General features: G+C 35.7%; 1 pseudogene; it reads left to right on the top strand.

The window, feature by feature from the left end:
* The first annotated feature begins 2237 nt into the window (after nucleotides 1-2237).
* LOC145662181 (glucose dehydrogenase [FAD, quinone] pseudogene) lies at nucleotides 2238-4531 on the top strand (annotated as a pseudogene).
* The last annotated feature ends 21054 nt before the right edge of the window (nucleotides 4532-25585 follow it).

The following is a 25585-nucleotide window of genomic DNA, read 5'->3' as shown; positions in this document are numbered from 1 at the left end:
CAATTTCTTATACAACCGCTGCTATCCTTTCACCAGATTATTTTAAATTGCGGCGAGGATTTGAGCATGTACCACAAATTTATAAGATAGATTTTTAGTCGATCTATTTTGGAAAAAAATAAAGTATCTAGACTGCAGGTTTTGCTGTATAGTTTTGGTATTGGTCTTGCAAAAGAAACAAAAATATTTGTCCCTCTTTTCTTGATTTCTTTCTGTCGATTTGCATAACTAAAATAATTGGCAAGAAATATTGTAAATGCCAAGGTTGATGTCCCTGTGCATTGAGTGGTTTCTTTATGATAATTGAGTAAAATATTGGGACCGTACATTTCGGGTTTCATAATCATATAATACGAACAGATTCCACTTTACCTATGGAATGAAAGTTACTACTTTTTTCTGGAATTTTGGGAAAACAAAACCGATTTTTATTCTGACAATGTGACGTTGACAATATTCGCACTTAGAAGTAAATATACTCCACGTTTTCTAGTGGTTGCCACATTCCTGTGGAATATATTGGGTGCAAAAGTGGTATATATGGGGTGTTCCACTCGAAAGAGGCCCCGAAAAAGTGTTATAATGATCTTAATAAAATAGGATATGAAACCAAATTTGTACATGACATATCTTTATGATTGAAAAATAAAGATACATTACAAGAAGTGCTAGAAATTACCTCCCCCACTTGTATACACAGTTCAACACGGCGCTGCATGTTCGTGAACGTTGCTGCCAGACTATTGGGCGTGACTGTCTGAAATTCACAGCGGGTGTTCTCAAGTAACTCGTCTACTTGTAAACCTGTGAAATGTGGCAACAATGAGATTCTGCGAGCTGTGTATGCGTCTCGTGTCTCAGTGTAGCCTAGCTTACTGTTCGTGGTGTTTCGTGCGACTTGCTTCTTCCGGTCTGTCTGATTCCGACGATGTATTTATATTCTATGGAAGAGCCCATGTTTCTTGTGAAACAATATTGGATAAGTGATTCCTTTAAGACATGTCAAAATACGTGAACTCACAAGTGACCGTTTATCGAGTATCCAGTTGAAGAACCCCTTCATTCAGAGAAGGTGGGTGTGTTCCCTGCATTATCAAAGCAGCGCTTCATCGGGTCAATTTTTAGACATTACTTACACCAGTGAAGTGTACCAGGTATTGTTTCATACATTTGTGAACTAATTGGAGGACGAGAAACTGACACTTTTTTGGTATCAGCAAGATGGGACAACATGCCATACGTTTAAGGTGAGTTTGGCTGCGATGGAATTATTTTCCCTGTCAGATTGATTTTCAAAGGATTATGGCCCCCAAGTTACCTGACTTGACCCCTGACTTTTTTCTGTGGGATCACATTAAAGGTAGTGTATACAAGTACAAACCACGCACCATCAATGAGTTAGTAAGAACATGCACCATAATTTGGTTTCATATCCCTCTTTATTAAAATTTTATAACACTTTTCCTTGGGCATCTAACGAGTGAGACACCCTGTATAAGCACTTCACATACCTAGACCGTCGAGTCGATTGCGTTGTTGAAAAGAACCGTATGAAAGCTCACCATACAGAACATACAATTACGAGTGGTTTTCCTGTCCATATTCAACCTGAAAAATTCTGCACAGCATCCTGCAAAATACATTTATATTGTATTGGGCCAGGACTGGTTAATTTGCTGCGGGTTTGCCATATTTAGTTTCAGTAACAGCACTGGAAATTGCTAGGTGGATATAGTTAGGCATTATGTTCGGTTGAAGTCCCTAGGAACACCGAGCAACTAAATCCTCAGAGAAGCGTTCGTGTCTTTGCAGGCGAGTTAGACATACAGCATTACACTGTCGTTCGGTAGCATGTTGCAATCGGTAAAGAAAGTAGGCAGACACAACTAAATGAATGTACCAAAATCTAGAAGATAAGGGTCCACAGTTTACATAAGTAAATCATATGCTTACCCTCGATTTATGAACAATATGAGCTATTACATTCATCTTTAGAGCCATATGTTTGGTATACTGACGTACTATACATATGATTTTCTTCACTTTTTAAAATGAAGTTGTTTTTCTAAATTGTTATCTGAATAAAATTGCTTTGAAACTTTAAAAACACATTATATGTAGGCCTATGCCTTCCTTCTCCCTAATGTCTTTCAAGTAAGTTTCAATTTGCTTTGTTATGTAAATACTTAATAATTAACTCATTCTCTCTTATCTCATCTTGTTGCAGATGTCAGATCCAGGTCAACCAGACGAAATTAATCCTTCCGCAACACCACAATTACCACCACGTTTAGGAACAGGATACACAACATGTCGCATTTTAATTACATACGCCATCGCCATGGGCCTCATCCAGTCACTAGCGATCCCAATACTACTCTTTCGTCCTGATATTGTGGATAAAGAAAATCGTGTTCAAGATCATCCTATACCAGATGAAATATATGACTTTGTCATAGTTGGTGCAGGGGCCGCCGGTCCCGTTGTGGCTAACAGACTTAGTGAAATATCTGAGTGGAAAGTGCTTTTGCTCGAAGCTGGAGAGGACGAACAGTTAATTACAGATTGTCCATTATTTTGGCCAACAGCAGTAGGAACCTCTGTGGACTGGCAGTTTAAGACTGTTCCTCAAAAGAGGGGATGTCAAGCAATGATAGAAAAGCAATGCCCATGGCCAAGGGGGAAGGTTCTAGGAGGTACTACTAATTTTAACGCAATGCTGTATATTCGAGGAAACAAGAGAAACTTTGACGAGTGGGAAGCATTAGGAAATCCGGGCTGGAGCTATGAGAACGTTTTACCTTACTTTAAAAAATCAGAAGATATGACTCTCGAAGAGTATAAGAATTCACCTTATCACGGAACAGGCGGATATCTTACTATAGAAAAATTTTGTTACCACGCACCTGTTACGCCGGCATTTATTGCAGCCGGCGCAGAAATGGGTTACGACGTCGTTGACTTTAATGGTGAATCACAGACTGGGTTCACAATACCTCAAACTATGACACGTAATTGCTTACGTTGTAGTACTGCTAAAGCTTTCCTTCGACCAACTAAACATAGAAAGAACTTACATATATCTATGAATTCATATGTTGAAAGAGTGCTAATAAACGAAAATTCTAAAAGAGCTTATGGTGTCGTTTATAGCAAGCATAACATAAGACGAAATGTCAGAGCTCGAAAGGAAGTAATATTATGTGCTGGAGCTATACAATCTCCAATGCTGTTAATGCTTTCTGGAATTGGTCCAAGAGATCATTTGGAAGAGTTAGGAATTAATGTGATTAAAGATCTTAGAGTAGGAGATAATTTAATGGACCACATTTCGCTTGGTGGACTTGATTTCCTGATAGACAAACCTCACGGGTTCGTACTTCCGAGAACATTAGGTGATCCGAGAACTACAATCGACTTTTTATTCAAAAACGAGGGACCAGTGTTGCAAGTACCAGAAGCTGAAGCTATATCTTTCATACCAACAAAATATGCAAATGATACTGAGTTTCCAGATGTGGAAATCATTTATGGTTCTTTCTGTGATTCTACAGATGGAGGAGCCTTCAGTACAAGAGTTTTCGGATATACATATGAATTCTACTCTGCTGTGTATGAACCAATTTTGTACCACGACTGTTATTCTGTCATAATCGTCAACGAACAACCTGCAAGTAGAGGTACTATAAGATTAAAAAGTAATGATCCTTATGAATATCCATTGATAGATCCAAATTATTTCGCAGAAGACATAGATCTCAAAAGACTTGCAGAGGGAGCTAAATTCGTGATGCAATTAAGTCAAACTGATACAATGAAACAGTATGGTGCTAGACTTAATCCTAATAAATATCCCGGATGTGAGCATTTACAGTTTTTATCGGATGAGTATTTTGAATGTTGTGCACGGCATTATTCTTTGTCCCTTTGGCATTTCTCTGGTACTTGTAAAATGGGCCCGTCTTCAGATCCAACTGCTGTGGTAGACAAAGATTTAAAGGTCTATGGAGTAGATGGTTTGAGAGTAGTTGATACTTCTATTATGCCAGTTGTTATTCATGGACACACAACTGCCTCAACAGTCATGATTGCTGAGAAAGCTTCTGATGCTATTAAAATAGAATACGGGAAGTTAAATCAAGCTAATCAGAATTCTGGAAACAGTTAATGATTTCATTAGATTCAAAAACCAATACTATTCATCAAGATTACACTTGTTTATTTATGATTTTTTCATTGTTTTCCAAACTCACACTATTCATAAGATTTTCTCTACTTTATGAGAAAATTCAGAGTTGCCATAATTATACTTTATTGTGGATTTATGATAGCCCACAAAGTATGTTGATACGCTCTCATGCAGGGCCGTATTTACGACTTTTGGCTAACCTAGCTATTGAAAAATTGGTGTCCCCAATAAATTCCGATGGAGAAAATTTAACACGGGTAATGAATAATTAGCATTTACGTTGAAGTGGAAAACTACACACACACACACATCTATCTATCTATCTATCTATATCTATATCTATCTATCTATATATATATATATATATATATATATATATATATATATATATATATATATATATATATATATATATATATATATATATAACAGGAACAAGATGTGTTATATTATTTAGGGATTAGAAACTGTTTTCCGTTTTATTTTATGATTTCCTAGGTTTTTCAAACTCACCAAACACCATTATGTAAATACACACTGGAAATTTCTTCTTCAGATCAAGTCTAGCCTCGTTATGGAAATTGGTATAGTAACCATACATTTTTTAAAAAAATTCCTCGGTTTTTAGTAGACTCAGATGCAGTAAGTTTTGATTTTTCCATGACAACAGTTTCAATATGATTATACGTATTACCCACTTCAGATACATAAATATGCAGGGAATCATACAGTTCTATCAATAAACTCAAATCAGTATTAACTACTTGTAATTTTCTGCTTACATCTTCGCATCTTTCTAAAACGTCTCCCAAACCAATCACCAAACTAGCAATTTCCAGTTTCTCTAGTCTATTTAGCAAACCCCTGGGCTGATCACAAGCATTTCAGTAGTACTTTTCTCGATACTAAATAGTATTTCTAGTATTTGATCCTCTGATTTTATTTAAGTTCTAGTACGCGTCACTTCTAGCAGACGACTTTGTTTACTTCTTAAAATAATTAAACTTGAATATCCAACTGTTAAGTTTTATAAGCTATATTACAGTTTGTCATAATAATAACATACAGTTAAATTCCTTGCACTGATGGCTGGGTTTATAAATGTTGAAAACTGTGGAAGTTAATCAACAATAGAAGAGAAATAATACATTAATGAATAAAATATTACATACTCTTTTCTAATCAGATTCTTGTTGCTTGGATACTTACAGACTGAAACTCCTATACCATATCCATGTGCAAATGCATAAACACATTTCTGAAATTTTCAGACTGGAGAATGAGAAAAACTGGTTAGAGAAAATCTGCCGAATCTCAAAACTTGTCATCCCAGGTCATGGTTCATGTCAATTCATGCGTAAATACGGCTCTGCTGCTACGTTCAAATCGTTTCATAATAGAACGATGTTCTATATTAGAATATAACATGAGTTCTGGCACAACATGTTCAAAGATTGAAAGATGCGAAATATGAAGAAATAATTGAAAATTTCAGTACTCAGGTATTAATAAATCTCAGGTAGTAATAGTTTACAAACTATATGAAAGCACAATTTAAATAATTAATTAGCAGACATCAACAATTATAAGATAGAAATCAGTAATTAATAACTAACAGGTTCACACTAGCTTTGCTATCTTAAATAACTTAAAATAGCAATACAAATTGCAGAACAAAGCAAAGTTTATTTAAATATAATGAATGTGTAAAAGTTTCGCCAACTAACTGAACATATTGACTTCATCAGACACTTTCCTCTGAACTGTCTGATGAACTCAATATGTTCAGTTAATTGGCGAAACTGTTACACATTTATTATTTTTTAAATAAACGTTACTTGGTTCAGTGAGTGTCTGATGAAGTTAATATGTTCAGTTAGTTGGCGAAACTGTTACACATTTATTATTTTTTAAATAAACGTTGCTTTGTTCAGTGAGTGTCTGATGAAGTTAATATGTTCAGTTAGTTGGCGAAACTGTTACACATTTATTATTTTTTAAATAAACGTTGCTTTGTTCAGTGAGTGTCTGATGAAGTTAATATGTTCAGTTAGTTGGCGAAACTGTTATACATTTATTATTTTTTTTAAATAAACGTTGCTTTGTTCAGAGAGTGTCTGATGAAACCAATATGTTCAGTTAGTTGGCGAAACTGTTACATATTTATTATTTTTTAAATAAACGGTGCTTTGTTCTGCAATTTGTATTGCTACTTTAAGTTACACTAATCAAAATACTTCATAGAATCTAGTAAGTCTACTACTATGTAAAGTGTAGTACTATGCTATTAAGTACTACGTAAAGTGTACGGTAAAATTTATGTAATAAACTTAGATTTTGAACTACATATTATAAAAAATGTGAGGAGGTGAATACAGGTGAAAGGTGAATTCTGATTGAAACTTGTATCTACTTGCATGTTTCTTGTTGATATTCTGCTATTTTTTACTATTATTGTTGTGGCATTTTTCCATAGCACAATCACCAACATGTATCTGGAACCATATGTTTAAATAAATAAATAAATAAACTGTTATTATAAAATGTTTCAATGCAGTTCTTAACTTAAGTAATTCTCTTACACGCCCACTCTGTAGAGTAGAATATTCTAAACATTCTGTGCAGTTTCTTCTCACAAGGGATGTGTGCAAACCGTGGCAACAAGATATTTATGAAAATTGATACTCTGACTAATTGAGGATCGCTAATCATCGTGATGATAGTCACTCGGTGTACGTTTGTATCTATAATACTAGTGAAGTACGTCCTGAGCGTAGAAGAGTGAGTCACATCTACTCTTTTATATATTTTTCTATTAAATATATCGCCTTCACTAGTTTAATATTAGGTTATCTTAAGAGCATTGTTTCAATAAAACTCTATTTAATTTTCCCTTCTACTCTCATAATTCTGAAATTACGAGATTACATGGAAAATTGAGTTTTGAATATTATTAAAGTGTTTTATTTTAAAGTGTTAACTATCAATGAGACAATGTCAAAATTGAATATTTTAAACAATATTTGTTCTTTTAGCATTTTTCCGATGGCTGACGGGCCATGCCTATCGTCGAGCTATGCTTATCCTATCTTATGCCTGGCTGTGCCTGGCGTGGAGTATACCTAGCTGTGCCTATCCAGTAGGACGAACAACGCGCATAGTTCGTACAATGGATTTGCTGTACATTTTTATTGCGACTGAACTACGGGTCATATCCTCAGCGTATCCCTTATGCACATATATCCCGGATACATTCGTTTATCACAGAGGAAGCTTATTTGGATATTTGCGTTCATGTTTATTGAAATTGAGCAATTTAGATGCTGATCAGATTCTGGAACTTCTTCGCGAAGTTTCCAGTTCAGATAATTTATATAAAATGAAAGATATATTCATTTTAAAGATATTTTGAATGAATTACTTCTGCATTATTTACTGCCATAAGTTCTAATGTAATGTAATATTCTATCCAACCCCAAAATAAAAGTGTTAGCGAAAGTAACAAGTTAATATCTTTTCAAAGAACAAACGTTGTAGTTTTCAGAAATTGCTTTAAAAAAACTTAAATGAATTGTTTCTTATAAATGTTTGAAAAACACGAAGAACCGTTCGATTGCTGGAAAAAAATGTATTTTAAAATTCATCCGCCAAGAATTAAACATGACTCGCTGAACTACTTGAATTAAAGAGTTGATGGTAATATTTACTGTATCTACTTGATAATGTATTTTTGCATATTACATGAATAAGTGTTTTTCTATTTTTGCACATTGTCATCTGATATTCAACACCAGTATCTCCAATTTTGGCGAATTTGAGTTTTTGATACCATTAGAATCAGTATAGGATGGCGCACAATCTGGTTAAGAAGTACACCTGCATCACGAGGAATGACTCTGTTATTCTCTCAAAGTAATACCGCGTATCATGAGGCTGAATCTACTTGTTAAACAGTTTTTTGTCTTTCCTGTATAATTGGAAAATGTTACTTGCGCGGTATTGAATCTCAGACAACGATATTACACATTACATGAGAAAAAGACTCATAAAATTGTTCGTGTGGACTGTTGTTCTGTAAGGAGTCAGAAACATGAATATTACACAAAAATGATGAAAAACGACAGGAAGCTTTCGAAATGTGGGTATGAAGAAGAATAGAAACAATTAATTGGGCCGTGTGGAAAACGAATGAGAGAATCTTACAAGGGAACCTTCCGAAAATGATAGTTGCAATGAAAGATGTTACCTATACCAATTGAAAGTGCTGTAACAGAGATGAGGATTCCCAAAAAATTAGCTGCCCATAGCAATAGGTTCAAGAAATATAAGGAGTGAAAGTTCGGGAAACATCAAGGTTGGACAAGGGGGAAAAGTGCAAATTCCGCAAAAAAGGGGGGCACGGCAAAATACAATGCTTACAAGTGATGTGTAGAAAGAGACTTGCCACAATAGGGTACAAATGAAGGCCACCAGTGGGGTTAACAGTGTTGCCAACTGCAATGAAAATACATGTTTTTTTCAAAGAGCACTATATGGAGTGAGTGCAATATTCAGTGTCAACCTGTCATGTAGAACATAAGATATGACGTGCATAATCAGTGGTACAATCTAACAAAAGAAATAGAAAAAACAGAATTACGAAAAATACGGAAAAGACGGAGTTGGCCATAATGCGCCACATTTTATCACGAGCTTTACATATTAGAATGAACAAAATAAGAAAACATCAACTATGCAGGAAACCGACGTACTTGGAGACGAAAAGAAAAACGAGTTACAAAGTTGGCAACACTGGTCATGAAAATCCGGACAATTCTAATATAGTTAGGCCACTCGCTTCACAAAAAGAAAATTCCGGCAACAGGCATTAGCCTTCGCATCATTTGTGCATGCTCGTCAACATCGTACGTGCAATTGTTCGATGAGACAATGGTCCAAACAGAAGATACATTGCAGTGAACACAGCGGAATACTGTCAATCCGTCACACATGGTACAATGATCGCCTGTGAATGTCTCGAAACAGTACTCTAGAGGTGTCGGAACTTTTGGTATTCTTTCTATCACATATCCACACCTGTAGAAAGCAAAGTGGTTGTATCAGACCCGTACAACCAGGAGGGATCAGCTCAACTTTGAAATTCACTCCGGATGGTACATGCTCCTAGACCAAGTTGGTGTCTTTGTTCGCTGTCCAAGAATCAACACGTAGCACATCAGATAGGTTTCTTTCTGCCAAACTTGGCCAAAACACGTTAGCATAAAACACACTTAAATCACTCTTCCGCATGTTTGCGGTTGTATTTGGGAAGGCCTTAATATTCGGAAGAATTGACAAAAAGTCAAAATGGCCGCCAAAAATATCTGCTCGGTGACAAGAACAACGTGCATTTTTGGCGGCCATTTGGAAACCCGTGCTTCATATAGCAAATGTTTCTTAAAGGTGGTGTTGCATCTATCCAAAGAAATATCATCGGGCCCCTGTTCCCATTTGAAATGTTGCGTTTAACCCCTCGAGCCTTATGATGGGGGCCCTGGGGGACTTGCTTCTTACAAACTTTTCTTGGCCCTCGACATGATTACATTCCTGTGCAATTGGATTTGAAATATCTCTTTTCCCTTCGCAGCAATTTGAGATCACAATGTTCGATGCCATGTTAAGACACAATATATATTTGTGGCAGCCATTTTGAAAACCATGCTTCATATAGCAAATGTTTCCTATAGGTATTGTTGCACATTCCATGATCTATCGAAAGAGGTACCACTCGGTCCCTGTTGCCATTTAAAAGTTTGAAGTTGGCTCCTGGGGCTCTATGATGGGGATCCTGTGGGCACTTGCTTCTTACAGACTTTTATCACCCCCTGACATTGGTACATTCCTGCACAACTGGATCCGTCACATTTTTGTTCGTTTCGCAAATCTTTCAGGTCACAAAGTTTGATGGGACACCCTGTATATTCCCACATACGATCCAACCATGACATAATGTTCACTATTTCTATTATCGGTTGTTGTCTCAACTCAACAATTTCATGTTCCCCGACTTGACATTGCCTCAATCACTCCAGCATTGATGCATTCCGAGTGATGCCTGTTGCCGGAATTTTCTTTTTGTGAAGCGAGTGGCGTAACTATATTAGAATTGTCTGGATTTTCATGGCCAGTGTTGCCAACTTTGTAACTCGTTTTTCTTTTCGTCTCCAAGTACGTAGGTTTCCTGCATAGTTGGTGCTTTCTTGTTTTGTTCATTCTAATATGTAAAGCTCGTGATAAAATGTGGCGCATTATGGCCAACTCCGTTTTTTCCGTATTTTTCGTAATTCTGTTTTTTCTATTTTCTTTTGTTAGATTGTACCCCTGATTATACACGTCATATCGTATGTTCTACATGACAGGTTGACACTGAATATTGCACTCACTCCATATAGTGCTCTTTGCAAAACATGTATTTTCATTGCAGTTGGCAACACTGTTAACCCACTGGTGGCCTTCATTTGTTCCCTATTGTGGCAAGTCTCTTTCTATACATCACTTGTCAGTATCGTATTTTGCCATGCCTCCCTTTTTTTGCGGAATTTGCACTTTTCCCCCTTGTCCAACCTTGATGTTTCCCGAACTTCCACTCCTTATATTTCTTGAACCTATTGCTATGGGCAGCTTATATTTTGGGAATCCTCATCTCTGTTACAGCTCTTTCAATTGGCATAGGTCACATCTTTCACTGCAACTATCATTTTCGGAAGGTTCCCTTGTTAGGAATGGTGGGGAGAAAGAAGAACAATTTTAGACATTAGTAACAAGAAGAAGAGAAACTGGTTGGGACATTGGATAAGAAGAAACTGTATCATGAGGGACGTGCTAGAAGGTATGGTAGCAGGAAAGAAAGGGAGAGATAGAAGAAAACTACAATTAATGGACCGTATCAAAACAGAAAAGTGGTAGGTAAAAACGAAGTGGTTAGCGGAGGATCGTGGAACATATAAGCTTCTCAGCTGCGGCAAGTGACCTGTCAATACTGGTAAAATATATACATATGATGACGATGATGATAATGACATGAATAATAATGATAATAATAAATCTTTGTAAGAGTTATTCGAAATGTAATGTTTCGAGAAAAACAGCATTCAAAATGTGAGATTTGCAGCAGTAATTAGTTGCACAGTGGGCAACATAACTTCTTGATGTCCAAAGTCCGTGCGATAGGCAACCCAACTAACGCCTGCTCCAAGATTAATTACGCCTGGTAGTAGTTAGCACAGCAGTGTGAAGTTGCCCCCACCTGTTAAAATCACAAATCGTAAAGAGTATTTTTGTGCAGAAGTGGAGCGAAACGCTGAATGACGAAATGACAAAAGGGAGTCTTTGGATACTTGAACTCACAGTACTTCTTCTTTGTATGATAATAAAATTATACACGACCACTTGAACAATTATACGGATACCAGAGACGCCGAAGAGAAGATAACAGCCGGGGGACTTAGTTAATCTTATAATTAACTCAAATGAGGACTATACAAACAAGTTTACTTAGGTCATATATCTATACATATCCGCTTATTAAATAATATACGAATAGATTATGCGGTATATTATATGGTAGGTTATTTTCATTTAACTAACCCAAAGCTTTACGACGAGTTTCGCGCTAGTCCTACCTGCAAATCAATTAAAAGTATGCATGGAGCGTTTGGGGGGAACAATCCAAAACCCAATGAAAATTTTGGGGGTCTAACAGGGCGTGAACTCCTAGGTTCCGGCGGTACTGATTCATACGTAATACTACTTCGAAAGAAGAAATTGTTGATTTCATTATTAGTTAAATAATTTTTGAAAATACTAACTATTGGCAAAATATTTGCAAATATTAAAAAAAGCAAAATTCGATAACACTGAAACGAGTTGGAGAACTTATTCCTTATTAACCTATTTCCGTTAGGTTACAAATACAACTGAGGGTTCATGATTTGTATAATATTTGTGAAATTTTACACGTTGAGACACAACGAGGAAAGTGGAGAATATAGTGTCAATAAACAACTTTAAAATGCACGAAATTAACGAATAATATCAAATATAGAAACCATTCACAGAATTAACTCTGTAACTCGTTTTCTCCATTCATTTTATTTCCTTTATTTTCAGGATTACGTCATCACTGAATTTCTCCACTGGAGATTATCTTTCATTTAGCAGCATCCAACTGGATCTCAGCCTTGTAAATGAAACATTTTAAAAAGGTTAAACGGCGAAGGCGGGAATCGGGCCACCAGATTAGAAAAGCTACAACTCTAACCACTCATCTAAAGCGTTACCTCTTCCGGCTCGCCTAATTATAGAGCGTTTACTGTTCGCTCAAAAGAGTAGCTTGTTAATAGTCAGATTGATTGGCAAAACACAGGATCGGAGGGCATTATATCACTGTATTCACTAAATTATCAACATTATAGTTTTTTAAAAAACACAAAATACAAAACTCATTTATTTTGAATCAAATACGGCGCGTGTATTATACTCGTAAACAAACTAAAGACAAATCAATTACTACGCAGTAATCGTGGTTAAGTGGTCAATGCGCTAGACCAGTAATCTGAACACTGGCATCGTTAGCTTTTTAAATCTGGGGGGCGCGGATGAATCAAAATCAAAATCCTCTTTCCGACGAAAGTTACATATACAAAGTAGTATAGTTTCTTTAAATATACTTGACTAAAGTCTGGGATGGACGCGAACTCCCGACCCTCCCGCTAACGAAGCCCGTGATCTGAAGATATTCGAATCGAATTGGATGCAGGAATGACCAGTACATTTTTTTTACTTTAGAAGTTTTGGTGTCGATTGATTGGCGATGACACACGTTTTATTTTCTTCTGATATTTGAATACTCGGATGTTTCAATAAATGAACTATCAATGCTAGCGACCAATTTCTACCCTCAACTTCCACAGGATATCTGGTTTGTTGTCTCAGGAGCTAAAACATCTGAAATTTCTGTTATTCTGGTGTATCAAGCGTTAGATCACAAATAAGCTGATGCTTTGATTGGATTGCATTCTCTATCTGGGACTGATACCACCGGATCCTTTTATGGTAAAACAACAAGAAATTTCTTTAATACATTTATGGACACTGATGCGACAGTTCTTGACCCTTTGTCATCACGGGGAACATACACTTTTAATGAAGAAACTTTCCGAGTTCTGGAAACAATTACACGCTCTGTATATTTAAGAATCCCAAAGATAACATCCCTGAAAGAATTGCGATGGTGATTTTTCACTAAAAAGCAGGTCGATGAATCATGCATACCACCAACACAAGATACTCTGTCTCCTGCCATAGAAAGAGCACATTTTCCAGCCCCAATATGGCGTAAAGCACATTATACAGTGACTGACTGGAGTTGGACTGTTGATGGAAAAGGGCAATACGAGTCAATAATATGTGATATTCCTTGTGGACCTAAAGAGCTTCTCTCAGCGATGAACTTGAATCATAGTTATGATATAGACACTTCGAAGTGGACTACACAGATATGGTATCTATTACTAGGATAACCTCGGTAAGAAGGATAACTTCGTATTCTGGAAGTGTCCAGACGACTAACATGTGGATTCACACCAGAAGGAGAGTATCCTTTACTTTTCAGTAAATGAATAGAATAAGAAAACACATGACTGGAGTACTTTACCATGATAATTAAAGCACATTTCTAAAATACTTATGAACATCTATAGAATTAATACTAATATAGATCACATAATATAATAAATTGTAGGAATAAGTGTAATGATAATTAAATAATATTAATTGCTTCTCTTGAGTGAAATATCTTGAGTGACTTTTTATACTGTTCTTTTCCTTATGTTTTATATAACAACAATTTTGAAAATAAAAATTTATTCGTATTTCAAGCTCGTTTTATAAATTTAGCTATTTGGCACAAATAAAGAATACAAAAATGATTATTTGTCAAATGAAATATTTTTCTTAGGAAAAAGTTTTTCTTTGAAATTTTAATCAAAACGGCTACATTTACGTAAAAGATTCTAATAACGTAATATGTAGAACGTACTTAGACCCTTCTTTAAAAACAAGAAAATTATAATCGAATGATTAGGAGCGAAGTTATAAGGGGTTAAGCGTGCGATGACTCATCATTTTTCCCCAGGTCGCGGGTCTGACATGTCCGCCGTCACTTTTCTCATTCCCTACCTTAAAACGCACAAAATGATACCATCTGCAACACTCTACCACTAAATTGGGATGCCATTAGAAAACCCACTATTTCCTTTAGCCTACCGGCATAACCGTGGGACGTAAAACTTAAGATTTCATTTTATTTCATTTTTGTAGTACATTATTTAGCTTAAGAATGTAGAGCGAGAAAATGTAGTGCGGTGGTCCGTACTTTTTATTTACACTCATAAAAGCAAAAATAAAACAAATGAACTTCCTAAAATAATTTTTCTTTTAGTATGAGTAGTTTGTTGGCACATTTCCTGTAAGGTGAGATTATAATTTTGAACATTGCCAAACCTCATGTTTCAACTGCAATATGTCGTATATATAGTCTACGCATGGTGTTTTATTAATGCTTTCACATTCTGAAACAGAACTTGCGGTCCGCTTTTAGTATGTAAAATTTTGGAGCTCCTAAAAAAAACTTGTTTGTACACCCCTGATGTAAGTAGGTGCATTTCTCTAAAAGTATATTTCTTTTTTGATTTGAGGAAAATATGGAACTAACGTTTCCAAGAACATCCCGCTAGATTGTTTAAATTACTTACGTTAATAGACCTTTTGCTTACATACTATAGTACTGATTTTGACTATAAATACTCAGGTAGATGCTCAGAAGATTTTTTTTCGTTCCTCTATGAAAAACAGTGGTCCCTATAATATAAATCCAATTTGATACGCTTACCTACATGTTTTGGTCTTGTACAGGGTGTCCAATATACAATGCAACCCGTAGTTTGGGATAGTAGAACTTTTGAACCTGAAGTGATACACAAATAATGGTTACACCAAAATGAAGCCTTGTTAATGTATATATTTTTAAACTAGGAAGCAACGATTGAAGTACAATAGGAACCACTCAGTGTTGCCAGAAGTAACGCAAAGTGTAAATTAAGTTTTTTTGCAAAACATGTAAATTGATTCATAACTCATACGTATGGATGTTCTGTCGTTAATTTTGAGTTTGTTTAGTTGAAGTAGCTTGGAAACTATGGAGCAGAAAAAAGAACTTTTCATTTTCCACCTATAACTAATCGGATGAGGCCTCGGTAAGGGAGAACTAGGGAAATCGTAGTTTTCATAAATTAACACTCTGAATTGGCAACCCTGCTGATGTTTCAGTGCATCAAAAGGTGCATTAAGGATCTGTCTACATTATGCAATTCCTGAAAATAATGAAAAACAAACTTTGAAATTATCATGATAAAATTGTTACTTACATGCACTCGGTAACACTGCTATTCATTTCTATGGGGCTATTTGAAGCAAGAGGTATACAATAACAATTCTCGAACTATTCAAGACCTGGAAACGAACATTCGCAGTGCCATTGAGAACATTAAGACTTCTAATCCTCGTAAAGTTGCTGCCAACCTGGGGAAACGTGTGGTGTTTGAATCAAAACAGGGGACACTCCCAGCATCCGCTATAGAGCTGGTAACTCAATTCTGATAGTAGCATTTTTGTACCCAGATAATGAAGTCACGCATTTTAACTTCGTTAAAAAATAATGTACTGGTCCATAATTTATTAACTTGCAAGAAAATACAAATTTCGACAAAAATAGATTCTTTTTGTTGTAAATAACCCTATGAACTCTAATCCTAATAGCTCTACGACTAAGACACACTTCATAAAGCTACTTTGGAAAACAATTATCGAAATTCGTATTGTATGTAACTTGAATAAGTACTAATTGAAATCAAAACATATGAACTTATTATTTGGGGAAATAAAAGAAAATAGGTTGCCTAGAACGGGGGTCGAACTCAGGACCTCTTATTCCGCAGTCTAGTACGCTAACCATTGGGACATAGAAAAAATAGGCCACCTGTTTCTGTCCCTTCTTTTTGTGTGCTGATTCAAGCGCCATTTGTGAAAGCACTGTTTTCAGTCCTGGGTGAAATCACTTTCCTCTTTTTCTGGATAATCCAAATGTGCAATAAAAAATAGGGATTCCCGTTTAAAATGTTAAAGTTACTCCCATATTCCCGAAAGGGGCGGGGATAGGAGGTTGTGTTTGGTATCATAGAAAGCTTTTTGAAAACTATTTAACACGTGTTTTCGCTTGTTTTGATGATCTGTATATTTCGTTAGATACTGGACTGTTCCGGAACTTATTACGCACTCTGAAGTTTCTAATCTGTTGATGGCGAAACTTTAAAAATTTCACAATTGAATTACTAATGGCACTATTGGTCCTGAAAATAAATAGCACAACTGGAATGAGTGCGTATGGTCAACAAGAAAAGGAAAAATATCCAAATTTCACAATTGGTATCAATAACCAAAAGACACTCTTCCTTCATAATAATTAATAAACATTGCAATAAACAGCAATGGGAAAAATGAAATGCCACAATAGTCACGGAAGAATTTGTTTAGAAGGGGGATGTCTAAACGACTGAAGAAAGCAACTAAGAAAAAACTTTCTCTGATTATTTATCAGAATCTTTTCAGACAACAAACCCAATTACATGCTCACCAATATTTATTTACTGACAAGTTGAATATATTGTTAATTAGGTTGTTATTTGATTAATAGAACGAGAATTTTTGCATTGATCTAACATTTTAGTTCTGTTAGTATTTGTAAAGGTTGCCATCCTCCTCCTTTACTACATTTTAGTTGCATTGATGGATATGATGCAACCAATCAATATGCAGAATAATTACAGAATAATAAAAAAGCTTTATATGTGTGTGTGGTAGTGTAAAAAAAGGAGTTCTAGGCTAGGGACATCTAGTGCTGCTCGCACGCATTTCGTCAGTCCCGCCTGAAGCAGAGAACGACTTTCCCAGTGCCACCTGATACGCGATACCAGACTACCCAGGTACGAGTTGAGAAATTGAGTCCTCTGTTATAGGGATGTATTGGTTCTCTTTTACGACCCTTTTAGGGGGTGTATTCGTTCCCTTTTATGAGCAACTTTTAGAAGTGCATTTGTTCCCTTTTATTAGCACTTTTTCAACCCCTACTTTAACATAGCAGAGATTACAGCCATATTTAACATAGCAGAGATTACATAAGACTACTAGCACGTAGCAGAGCTAATAAAAGAGTTTGGCTTATTTTTCCATCCATATTTTAACATAGGAAAAAATCACGTAAGACAATGAACACAGAGACTACGAACGCGCTCCTATGTAACTTATCAAATACTATTAACGGTCTGACATGTCTGCCGTCACTATTCTCATTCCCTAACCTTAAAAGGAACAAAATGGTACCATCTGCAATGCTCTACCATTAAATTGCACACGAGATGAAAAAAGTGACCATTAGAGAACTAACTAGAACGGTGACGATGAGAAATGAATAAAGTGGGGGAATGAAGAAAGTAGAAGGAAACGGGAGAACCTCGATAAAAATCACGCACACAGTTTTCGTCCACCACAAAAATCACTTAGTGGTAGCTGGGATCGATCCAAGGTCCTCGTGCACCAGAGGTGAACGCTCTACCACTGAATCACTGCGGCCCCATGTTCTACTGCAGTTATTACTGAAACATATATTTATGGAATACGAACAAGATCATATTTCCAGAAAAATTCGTTGAACGAAAACAGCCTCAAAATTAAGTACAGATTGTGGACTTTTTAATGAGAAATAACTATCATTGTGATTTTATCTTTAACAAGAAAGAAATAGTTTTGAAGGAACAGATTATTCCATTTTTTTCTGTTATTTTAAGGGAAAAATATTGTCTTTGAAATGGAAGATTTGGAACACGAATGCGGTTCTATTACGGATAATTTTGGATTCCAAGATTTTATTTATTTATTTATTTATTTATTTATTTATTTATTTATTTATTTATTGTCAACACAGCAGGCTATAGCCCAATTACAGTGTTGTAAATTACGCAATTACATGTTCGTAACTCCTGATAACATACCTTGAGTTCATAACTCTTGATAAGTCATGATAATGGCATTTCTAAATGTCTTAGGCGACATATCACATATATAAAATTCATTGTTATTTGAACACATTCTATTATGCAAAGCTGTTGTCCTCCAGATTGGTGATTTCATCATTATATTAGTTCTTGATTTTTTGCAGTAATAAAGACCAGTGTTTCTACGTACTTTTAATGTGGAAACAAGAAAATTCAATAAAGAAACTAAATCAGGACAATCCAATATATTTTACGTTACTTTTTGAATGAATAATAAATCTATCATATGTCGTCTATCTTCTAGTGTTGGAAGATGAAAGTAAGGAAGTATGGTTTTACAGCTGTCATAAATAGAATAAATGTGAGTTTCTTTATATGTTAGAAATTTTAAAAAATGTTGTCTGTATTCTTTCTAATTGCTTGCGATGTTTTATGTGAGTCGGATTCCAACTAGTAGAGGCACACTCTAACTTTGAGCGAACATATGCATTGTACAACTTCTGTGATGTTGAACAGTTCTTAAATTCTTTTCCCGTTCTCATTATGAATCCTAATTGCTTGAATGGTTCACTTGTTATATTTACAATATGATTGTCAAACGTTAACTTAGAATCAAACGTTACACCAAGATCTTTAACTGAATCATGCCTATTTACTATATATTTATTAATTTCATAATTAAAGTGACGAGGTGATTTCCTCCTAGTGAATGATAATACTTTGCACTTGCTTGCATTGACCCCAAGTTGATTCGAAGAGCACCACTTACCAATATGATCTAGACCTTGTTGCAGCTTTCTGATGTCGTCCACAGAGTTGATTTCAGTACAGTATATTGAATGAAGTTCTGGAACGGTTAAGTTTTGATTACAAGATATCACTGTAATTTTATGTTCAAGAAAACTTCCTTTAGCAGGAGCAGATGGTTCCAGTTTTTCTATTATATTAAAAGAAAAATATTGTCTTTGAAACTGGAATGGTTTGGAACTTGTATGGAGTTCTGGAACAGATTATGTTTGAATTCCAACAACCAAAAATTGCTTTGGCAAAAACAGATTATTCCATTTCTTCTATTAATTAAATTGACAAATATTGCCTTTTGAACTGGAATGATTTGGAACTTAAATGGGGTTCTGGAACAGATTAAGTTTGGATTCCAACAACCAAAAATTGCTTTGGCAGGAACAGATAATTTCATTTCTTCTATGATTTTAAGGAGAAAATATTGTCTTTTGAACAGGAACGATCTTGAACTTGAATGAGGTTCAGGAACGAATTATGTTTGGTTTCCAAAATGTCACTGTAATTTTATCTTCAACAACAACAATAAAAAAGCGTTTTTAAAAACCTTAGAGAGGCTGCTTTATCATTTGACTGGTATTAGTTGCTTTGTGTTTTTCTGACTATTATAAATGCTAATAACGTGATATTGTTTATTAACTGCTGTAACACCATCACGTTTAACAGTAAATGAGATATATTACATTATCTGAACTTAAACATACACTCATCACTGTCACTTTTGAAACTATTGTTTATATCCTAAACCATATAATTATTCTTCCGGAGCAAACTTAAATAATGCCTTTTTTTGTCATCACTATTTAATACTGAACCACGTAGGACAATAATTATAAGCAAACTCATTTAACAAACTAGTTCTGCAAGTATGCCGAGCAATAATACAGGCACAACAGTAAACACGATGTTAAACTTATTCACTTGTTGCGATAAAAGTAGAATCGTTTCAAATAACTAACAAGAACCAGGGATTATATTCTAGACTTATCAAATGAGAGACGGTCTCGACCAAATGTTAAGTTGACGCGCGACTAGGATTATCATGTAGAATAGAACTTTTTAAAAAAAGAAAAGTAGATATCACATAATTTATAGCACTCGAGAAATTTCTGAATTGCACAGCGGAAACAAAATATCATTTATAAAACTAAACTTTAGGATACCAATTATGAAAACACAGATAGTTCGTCGACTTAGGACAAACTTCAGTTACGACTGGTTGGTCGTAAATCAACCTGGTGGTAGCCGATTATACAAGACAGAATAAAATGCAAGTTTCTTCAATCGCTAGCCAGCTATTCAGGCTGCGATTAGACTGGATTAGAATTCGTTATAAAAAATCATATCAACAGATTAATTGGGTTCATAGACGCGGTAATATTAGTAACATGGCCGCCGCCAGCAAGGACCAAGGGTGCGATTGCCCCTGAACATTCGAAGGAATCTCCGTTATTCGAAGTACATGTCACAATATATTTGAGTTGCTTACTCCCATCTTATAGCATTTAATATATTTATAATAAATATTATAGTACTATGAGGACATCGTAATTTAGTGGTTAGAGCAGGGGTCTTCAACCCGCGGACCGCCGGGCCCAATTTTGCGTCCCACTCAAGTATTACCTGTAATCATGGTAAGTTACATTTCATCACCTTCTTCCGTTTAGGAGAAACTGGTAAAAGAGAAATGACAACTTTTTGAATTATTATGACTCTTGCCGGGCCACATATTTCCATTCTGTACGTTATTTGAGGTATGCTGTCTGGAGGAAGATGAAAGCTTTGGTTCGTTTCAGTCAATCCCTGACAACATGATAGTTCAAGTTTGGCTTGTTCCCTCAAATATATTTCCTTATGATGCGAAAACTGGATTTACACCGTTGTACTTCTAAAATTACAAAGGAGAACCGAGCCAAGATTTTAACTTTTTCCAGACAATTCTGCCACATAATTACATTCCCCATTTCTTATTGTTTTCATTTTTAGAAGTAGCAGAAGGTTCAAGACAGTGAGAAGTATGCTGAAGCTGTGTCAGCCCTAAGGCATGAATTCTCTACAAGATTTCAAGATCTCCGGTCACAGAGCAACATGTTTCAGATATCCTCCAGCCCATTCACTGTAGATGTCAAAAGTACCCCAGGCAATATGCAAATGGAACTAATTGAAATGCAGTGTAGTACTGAACTCAAAGGAAAATTCAACACTGTGGACTTGATAGAGTTTTACTCCAAATATGCAAAAGACGATGAATTCCCAGTTTTATACAATCATGCCCTTTTTATTGCCTCTCTGTTTGGTACAACTTGCATGTGAACAGCTCTTTTCCAAAATGAAAAATTTGAAATCAAAGTTACGCAATCGGATGACAGATGCCCATCTTGAAAACTGTCTGAGAATAGCATCATCCAATTTCAAAGCAAATATTGACATACTAGTAAAAAGCATGTAATCACAGAGTTCTCACTGATTGTAAAAATGACAATTTGTGTATGTGTGTGTGAGTGGAGAAATTATTTTTAGTTTGGCATGAAAAAGTTTTGTTATGCTTGTTTCCTATGTTAGATGCAAAATAATTAATAATTTAGAATTTAATATAGTTTCTGCTGTTGCAAGAAATATACGTTTTGTGTGTGAGCTTTCAACTCGTCAATCTGCACTTACGTTGTCTGAAAAAAAAAAAAAAAGAGTAGTAAATGTATCACAAATATTGATACACCGTATGTTAGTAAAGAAAAATCAATCTCAATGTTCTCACTGAAAATACAAATAACTTTTTGGAAAAATAATTTTAGTTTGAAAAAGTTTAACTATATTTATTTCTTATATATTATTTATAATAATTAATAATTTACAAAAATTTTACACTGTTCGTTTCAACTGTTACGAGTAATTTACGATTTGCAATTGAACTTGTCAATTTGCATTTATGTTTAATGTGAAAAAACAAGCAGTGTTTTTATTACTGAATAACAGCACATATACAGAATATATATTGCAATTACTTTGTGGACTTCACCGGAACCGTGCGGCCCGGCAGTCTCTTATGAATATGAAAATGACTCACCATACGAAAAAGGTTGAAGACCAGTGGGTTAGAGTGTTCGACTCATGTCCACATGGTCCCGGGTTCGATTCCCGGTAGGTGCTTTCCAATTTTTGGCGTCCACCCAACATCGTGAGGCAAACTGGGGAGTCATGTGGAAACAAGACGTGACGGCAACTAGGTCTAGAAAGCTCCCGTTAGAGACAGGGCGTCGCAGCGCGATGACTACGTGTTCGCCACTAGGCTCTATGTAGTTCAGCTGGTCGATGGGAGATGGCGCTGGAGCAGGCTTAGGCTCATAAATGGGCCGGTACGCCAAATGGGGTGGTTACTATGGTACTATACTTAACATAATTGTGTAATATGTGCAAATAGTTTTTGTTCTGTATGAAGCATGATGTGCACGCATAAACCAAGGTGTGTGCATATATATATTTGCTATACTGTCGTCTTCACCTCCCTCCTCCCTCCCTTTGGAGAAAATCCTGTGGACGAAATTGGTTGTCATTGTCTTTCTCGGTTCACATTGACTAACATAATACGTAAAAACTACTTAACATTTTAGTACTCTTTAACCTCCTGAGACCTGAGCATTTATTTGTTAAAAACTTTTGATGAAATTTCATATATTAGGTAACCATAGACTCAACAGTACATATTTTTTTTAAAAAAACAAAACATTTTGTCATACTGCTTTCATATTGATCGGTAATGGGTAGAATTGTATGCAGTACTTTTGGTCTCAAATTGCTATGTATTGCATACAATACACAAGGAAAATTGTATATTTCCCTTCGTAATATAAGCATAAAATATGTAAATCATTAAACTTGAAATTTACTGCACCATGTTTTATTTTCTGAGAAATTATTCAATCAATGTACCTGGATCAGATGTATTGTATTATTCCCGCCTTCAGCAGACAATAGAGCCACCTGTAGGTAAAAAAAAAGCAGCTGCTTTTTCTGCAGTAATTTCGACACTTCCCGAATACAATAACCGAGATTCGGGCATATTCTTAAATATCCTTAGCCATGACGGGCGTTCGGAAAACGTATTGTTTGCAATACGCAGGGTCTCAGGAGGTTAAGCATTGTTTGATATGGCTTTAGGAAATATTGGGAACTGGCCAGCTTACGGAGGCTATTATCTTGAGTACTGCGTAAGCATCGCCCATGGCGGACAGAATGCTCAACGACGACTGAGATCAGTGTTGCCACAGTCCTAGCTCTGGAATGGGCTGAAAAATAGTACCAAATTGAAACAAAAAAGTTCTGAATTCATTATTTCATATCAGTGTAATGCATGGCTCTATAACACGAAACTAGATATGGTGAAGTTCTAGAATAGTTCCCCCCACTTCCACGAGTCCAAATGAAGAAAGCTCTCTTTTTAAAAATTACGTTTAAAAAAAAACATCCAAATAGGAGGACCCCGAATTATAGTGGAAGTAGATGAAACTCTTCTTGCACGTAGGAAGTGTAACAGACCGCAAATTAAAAGGGAAAACTTATCTTCGGTATATATTGTAAAGAAACCAACCCCGCCTCTAGTTCAAAGTGACCAATAAACCAACACTGTATTATGGTCATATATGAAAAATATGTAAAACGAGGAATAAATCAATCATCTCAGGGTCCGTGTGTAAACAGTACGTTAAAATATTAAAATATAAATTATTGCACATTTTTCTAACTTTTCACGACAGAAGGAGATAATACATTGTAAGAAGTAAAGTCACATTTGTAAAAAATGTAAAACCGATCCAGGGTCCTAGAACCTTACCTTAAAGACATCACAAGAATGAGATGTAAGAAAAGTCGTACTGACACTTTTGAAAATATGACAAGTACAGTTCGCAGATGACGAGAACCCCAGCAGAAGTAGTGTGACGTAGGTATGGGCTCGCCCACTTTTCGCACGTGGGTTTCAAATGACACCACGGAATAGCACACATATAACTTTACCCGGAGCAGCAGACGACATCTAAGTATAGACCACACCTCAAAAGCCGAAAATGGACTTGACCGTGTCGTTGACCTTTTCCCGCTTCCCCTGTTATAGGGTTCTTCTCATCACTTCTGAGCTGTATTTGTTAAATGGTACTGAATTATGTACAATTAAACAAACTTTTTCATAAAAGGGGTTGGAAATGCCAGCGTGGTACCAACGGGCCGATGAATGACAAAGAGGGCTGAATTTGGTACAATTGTACCCAGTGTTGTAACACTGACTGATATTGACTACTATTACCACTGCATCAAATGGTATTTTCCACACGAGCGACTTATTTGCTGGGCTGAATGATCACATAGAGAGTATTGTTTCACACTCTATTGTAACGACTTCTAGCGTTTTGTTTGTTCCGCAAGCGAAGATGGTTGATCGAGATGTGAATAAAATAGACACAGAAGTAGTAGCGTATTCAGAAGTTCGTCAAGGAATAGAATGTATAGTATTTGTGCAACACTCATTTTCATTTTGATAATAAAATTTATATGTTATTTTGATATTTGTCATATCAAATAATTTGCATATATAAATGGAGATTTTTCCACAATTATATTATTATTAAATTAATGAAACTAGAATATGTAAGAATGTAACACCAGCTTATTAAAGCTAATGGAATATACTACAGGTGGAAATAATATTGGATCAAATGACTGGGGATGACCAGATACGAAAATAGAAGTGATATTTTTTTAACCATGACAATCTTCCGTGTCGAAGAGAATGACCCTGTACTCAACTGTATGTAGAGAAGAGAAGAGAACTTGAGACAGCGAGTGTTTCTAACTGAAACTTAGACGAAACTCCTAGGATGATAGATAAATAAGAACGAAACACTATGATAATTATATTAGCTCAGATCTAGTATCATTTTGTGGAAAGTCTAAACGCTGCGAGAGGCTACAGTAAGCCCCAGAATAGTCCTTTCTATGACAATGTGCTTTGAGCTTATCACTACAATAGGATGCGAAATCTTCTTGGTGAGACCTTTTCAGACTCCCAAACGAACCGAGCCAGCTATCGACTTAAAGTTACGCGAAAGAATGCAAATTTCAAAATGTAAATATGGTAGAGGTATTATTGCTGTTTTCAAATCACTAAGGTTCTTGGGCGCAACGATATATATATTTAGTTTGCTTGAAACAGGTTGTCACTTATTCGCTTATTAAATGAACAATGTATTGTGTCCTTAGAAGGTACAATTTGCGGATACCTTCTGGACTTGAAGGCTACTGAGTGTCTCCTAACGGATGCTAGTTTTGTCTTGAGATATTAGCAAGCGAAAAATTCACTTACCCGCTTGATTAATTAAATGTGCTTTTAATGACACACTCCACAACTCTAGTGTATATAGTGTAAATGTATACCATTTATATGTATTAATTGTAGCTG

Source organism: Thermobia domestica, chromosome 10 (assembly GCF_964235325.1).
Source record: "Thermobia domestica chromosome 10, izTheDome1.hap1.1, whole genome shotgun sequence".
NCBI lineage: Eukaryota > Metazoa > Arthropoda > Insecta > Zygentoma > Lepismatidae > Thermobia > Thermobia domestica.
The sequence above is the reverse complement of the archived record's forward strand: the minus strand, read 5'-3'. Positions and strand labels throughout refer to the sequence as shown.